This window comes from Dicentrarchus labrax, unplaced genomic scaffold, assembly GCF_905237075.1.
Source record: "Dicentrarchus labrax unplaced genomic scaffold, dlabrax2021, whole genome shotgun sequence".
Lineage (NCBI taxonomy): Eukaryota > Metazoa > Chordata > Actinopteri > Moronidae > Dicentrarchus > Dicentrarchus labrax.
In genome coordinates, this window is record NW_026136721.1 from 8459469 (window position 1) to 8465244 (window position 5776).

Sequence of the window (5776 nt, forward strand, 5' to 3'; positions counted from 1 at the left end):
CGTTGTTGTAGTCCTTGATAGTGTTAGTGGGAGTGGCTTGCGGAGCTGTGCATTGTGGGAGTTGTTGTCTTTAATCTAAATGCGCCCTAAAGTCACTTTCTGTCTTTTGTCGGTCAAATAGGCACCAAATTCAAAATGTATGTTACATTTCGACTACATATATAACCTACTTTCAATAAATATTAATGTTTCCACGGGTGAAATGCTCCTTTAATTAAAGGGAAATTCTCATTGGAACTAATGAATTTGTTTTCATCAGTTTGGACAGGTTAATTCGCATTTGCAGTGTTTATTATCTAAACTGTCCATTTGAAATGAAATGCTACTTTTACCCAGGGGTGGAATTAACGAATTACAACTACTCATGTTACCGTACTTACTTACATACGGTATATAATATTCATAGGTATGTTTTCATTAGTGTACGATCACCTGAATATAGGAATTGTTGTGTTCTTGTTACTTTAGAATGAGCAGTGTTTATTTACAGATGCTGCAGGTTGTGTTCCGTGGAGTCCACCATGTTTCTACAGTCGCCCAGAATGGACAAACCAAACGCTGGCTCTAGATAGAGACTTTCACATAGGGCCTTTTTACGAGTTTTGTGGCCACCGTCGTTTCTCCTTCTCACTTGGAAGACTGAGCTGTATTCAGTTAGTGGCAATCTGCAACTTCAACGGTTGATGCCACTAAGTCCTACAAACTTTTCCTCCTTTCTTTCTACCTTTTCCACTTATTTCAGTACAGAACAAGTTCTTCTTTTGTGAGTCACTTGGTGGAGCTTTCAAGGACACTCCTACATCAGCGTTTTCAAGGATGGCAGAATCTAAATCAACTTTTATAATATATATTATAAAATAAAAATATATAACTCACTAATTGTCATTTTCTGGGTACTTGTCCTTTTGTATTTTTTCAAGCCAGTAATTTTACTATTCCTTAAGTATGCATTAGACTATGTAATCTAGTTCACTGTTTATAAAATCATTATTTGCAACTGAGTACAAATTGATTTCTATCAAAACCTTTCATCTGTATATTTGCAGCCAATCGGCAGGGACACTCAGGAGGCGGAAGTGCCACAAAGTGCTGCCCACTGCCCTTGCTGCGGCCCAATGAAAACCATTAAAAAGAACAACTCTGCAGTAGCCACAAGTTAGGAGATGTGACCACACTGACCAGAACAGTGCAGGAGCTTGGAGTAATTTAGGGAATGAAGCTTTGGAGAAACAGAAACCATGAGTACAGATTTTTACAATTGTCGTTTCATTTTCTAGTGAGACATTATGTTTTACACTCAGATAAACTAGTCATGGTTTTTGCTCTACAGAACTCTGTGGTAGTGATCTTGCTGGCTCCCCAACTCTCAACAATTCATTTATTGGTGCAGTGGGTTTACAGGCACAGGCGAGGTACTGTAGGTGGGCACCAGATGCAAGGGCACCAAAAAGAAAAGAGAATAAATCTTTTGAAATAAATGAATGAATTCCTTTCTGCTTTTAAAAGCCCATCCCTGCCTTCCAGTGGACACACTAGATTGTTAAAATAAAACCCCACTGCTCACTCTGCACTTAACACCCCACACTGAGAGGAGTCTACAGACAATCTCTGTAGAGGAACCCTCTGCTGGGGGCTGGTGCTCGCTGTCATGTCATTAACCTGCTGACTGCAGCCTTATTTTATGGCCCCGCAGTTCATTTGCTCACACCACTCTGTAAGAATCATGCTGAATAACTAGACTCATAACTGAGAAAAGGATAGCGTGTGCCACCTTAACTCCAGTCACATAGTGGTGAGTCAGTACTGTAGGTTTAACAAACAATGATTTACATTGAAATTAAAGTTATGTAACAGGACAGAGATAGGGATCAATATTTCCAGCGATTTTGATTACTAGATATCACTTCTAAATCCAGATGTTTGCTCCAGGAATGAATGCTGTCAAAAGGTCCCACTGTGCTCTGTTACAACTGGCTCCACAGCGTAGTCAGCGAGTGACCCACTAAGCATCAAAATATGTCTAAATAGTGTTCAGTAGTTTCAGAGATAGTTTGGGTTTTTTGACATGGGGTTGTATGGGGTATTTATAGTCAGTGTATCACAACAGACGCTGGTCAGTGCGTCCCCAGTTTGGAGGAGCAGCACAGAGCCACCTGAAAAAAAATCTGTTTAAGTGTGTACTACAGTTAATATGAATATTATATGATTTCATATTTTCATCGCTTTAACATGCTGCTATATCCATCCATGCTCCATTGACAAAGACAATAATTTTACCTTGCAGAGCTGTGGGTGGTGCTTAAAGTAGAGAAAATGATTTTGTTTTCAGGTCGGAGAATTTATTATCACTAAGCCCCATGGCGGTACCAGCTACTGACAGGCCATGCATAAGCTAAATGGGCTAGCCTCTTTTATCGAGCTGTGAGGGTTAGCTCGCCAACATTTTGGGCTTATGGAAACGGGGCTTGCTAAATAGCTATAGGCATCTAACATTACTGTAACGAGACTTTGAACCCGTAAGTTTCGCTTCACTTCACATCTCTCTATCAGCACCTCCTCCCTTTGCCCACTTCCTTTAACACTAAATTCAGGTTTCTATCAAGATTCTCATCGCATGGTTTCCTCAAACCACACTCTTAACCCGAATTAGTTGACTTTACTCACAAATCGCATGGAAACCCGTTGCCCTATACCACTTTAGGTTTTACACAAGCTGGAACTAAACATGTCAAGTTGTATTAACAGAACCTTAAGTTTAGTATTTATATTTGTAGTGTGTACTCAAAATCATTAGATAAAACTAGCTATTATGACTCGTTATTGCTACTCATCACAATTACCATATTTTCCTCTAATTTAATTAGATTAATTTAAATATGGTATAAAACAGTTTCAATTAAAATTGGATGGGGGGAAAAAAAAGAAACCTCTAAATGCTCCAATGCATTTTATTTAAGAAAAATGGCAAATGACAGCCAACCTTGTTATGACAAACTTATCAGGTCAACATCAACACATCCAACCTAAAATGATTAATCTGAAAAAGGTCATTTCAAATCATTGAAACAATTGTGTGTGGGTGTTGTACGTGTCTGTGTTCTTTGTATGTGGGTGTTGAATGTGTCAAATTTACAAGAAAAAAAAAAAAACAAAACATGGATGTCTCCTGAGATTAAAGTGGTAAATCCATAAACAAAACAATTCACACAGAAAACCCCACTCAGATGAACAAGAAACTGCAAACAAACAGGATCTGTTTCATCTGCCTAAATGAAAGGAGGCCAGAGCATGAACCAACAGACTATCATATCAGAACAATATCTTATTCCATCTACATAGATGGATGAAGAACTGAAACAATGTCTGTCTTTCTGCTACAACTCCTCAGTTTTAATTTTCACACAAGTCACATCCTTCAGCACACTTCCTACAGCATTTAAGTGTGTGTAGGTGTGTATGTGTGTCAGTGTTGTGTGTGGGTGTGTGTCTGCTCGTCCAGTTTACAGGAAATAAGTTAAGTGTTTTACTGGTGTGGCAAAAAAAAAAAAAAAAAAAAGTCATCAACAGCTTCTTAGAGTAGACTTGACATCTCTTTACATTGCGAGCTGATTTTTCAAAGTCTGTAGCTTCGGCTTTAGATCAGTGTGGCCTAACAAGAGCAATACCTGTTGGATGAACTGAAATGTGAGCTTCATAGTCTTGGGTTAGTTAAGATGGAGTGAATACATGAGTCCAAACCGAATGCACGTTGCTTTTGGCAGATCTTGAATGTTGTCCATCACGACTTCTCCCTCAATGATGATTTTCAACGAGGCTGGACTGAGATGCTGGGAAGACGTGGGCACAGCATCTTCACGCTCAATGAGAAGTATCCCAATGTCAAGGTCACAAAAATAATCAGATTCCTAAATAAAGAACAAAAGAGCACAATTACATTAGATTTCTCATTTGAAAAACAACTTTAATCATTGGTGAAAAATAATGGTGAAAATTATAAGAAAGCAAGAGCTTACTTACAAAGCCTGCTTTGAAGTTTGTGGGGTTGTCCCCATGGATGATAGGAAGCCCTCTGAGCACCTGTGTCCAGATCACAGTTGGCTCTCTAGTCTTTTGGGAATTAAACACAGTACCACAAGTTAGATAACTAAAATGAAAAACAAATAATCTATAAGAAAGCTTAAACAAACCAAGCTATGTTTGGATTGAATTACACAACAATAGTGAAACGGGGGTGGGGGGGTGTGAACCCAATAGCAGCACACAGGAAACAGTAAATCAGTGATAATGAATTTTATTAGCTCAGGTGAATCTAGAACAATGAACAAACGGTGTCTTCCTTCTTCGGGGAAAAGGCAGGAGTGAGGACTAAAGGTAGGGAAGGGGGGCAGCAAAGGGTTGCCTGTGAATCTTCTAAAGGGAGTAATAGAAAGGGGGAAGAGACCAGGGGAAGCAGACACTCACTCAGGGGATAGTTGGATGATGGGCTCCTCTTTGAAGGTGGTAGAAGGTTGCAGGCAAAACCGCAGATGTCTCAGAACAGGTATCAGATCAGTGTGCAAAGGTCCAGGGATCAGGAAAAGCAATAGTCAGAAAACAGGCAGGGTCGGCAACAGGGACTCACTCCTAATTCGCAGGCTTGAGAGTCACGCATAGCAGTGGAACAATCTGGCAGTGAGCAGAGGGTGAGTGAGGCTCTATAAACTGTGGGGACCAGGTGGAAGCAGTTGCACTGATGAGGGGGTGTGGCTGCATGAGTGGCTGAGCAGGGGTGGAAATTTCCACTGCAGGTGAGTGTGAAGGGAAAGGAGGGGTGTGGCTATGAGCAGTGCAGGAGAGAAGCAGACTGGACTGTGACAGAACCCCCCCTCTCAAGGGATGGCTCCTGATGTCCCAAAACAGGCAAGGGTGGGAGGGGGGCATACAGGGGGGGGGCTAGAATTCAGGTGAAGCGGACCTATCCATATCCGGGGCAGGGTGGGAGGGGGTCTGGGGGAGGAATCCATCCTGTCCATCCAGAGCATCCATCCAATCATTATTGTCCTGAGTTTCCTGAACTGAGCCCTCCTGAGAATCCTCCGCATCAAACTCATGCTCCTCTTCGTCCAAATGAACAAGGGGAAGGGGATGGGGCTGTTGAGAGTGAGCTGGTCTACCGGTGGCAGCGGCAGAGGTAGAAAGAGAGGGCTGATCAGGATGTTTACGATGGAAGTTGGAGATGAGTCGGGGGTCAACAATGAAGCTGGCGGGGACCCAAGACCTCGCTTCAGGGCCATAACCCTCCCCAGTCCAACAGATACTGCATGCCTCGCCCTCGACGCCGGGAGCGGAGGAGACGTTGGACGTCATAAACAGGGCCCCCTTCAACCATGTGAGGAGGAGGAGGAGGATGTTGGGTGGGTGGTAATAGGCGGCTTTCTAGGGCAGGTTTTATCTTAGATACATGAAAAGTGGGATGGACGCGCATGGACTGAGGAAGCTTCAGTCTAACTGCCACTGGGTTGATGATCTTCTGGATGGGAAATGGACCAATAAACTTTGGAGCCAGCTTGTTGGAGTCGACTCGCAGAGGGAGATCCTTGGTGGAAAGCCATACTTCTTGTCCCACTCGATACTCATCTTGGGAACGGTGGCGGTTGGCAGAGGTGGCGTAGCGATTGGCAGCACGTATGAGTGAGTTGCGGGCTTGGGTCCAGATGCGTTGACAACGTTGAATGAACACTTGAACAGAGGGGCAGGAAGCCTCCTTCTCAAGAGCAGGGAACAGAGGAGGCTGGAA

At 42.7% G+C, this 5776-nt stretch overlaps 1 long non-coding RNA gene across 1 annotated transcript; it reads right to left on the reverse strand.

Annotated features, from left to right (window-relative positions):
• Positions 1-2934: 2934 nt before the first annotated feature.
• LOC127355386 (uncharacterized) lies at positions 2935-4850 on the reverse strand. Its single transcript, XR_007881744.1, has 3 exons — positions 4462-4850; positions 4018-4107; positions 2935-3905 (listed from the first exon to the last, which is right to left on the reverse strand). It is a non-coding gene; the product is annotated as an uncharacterized LOC127355386 (long non-coding RNA).
• Positions 4851-5776: the final 926 nt, after the last annotated feature.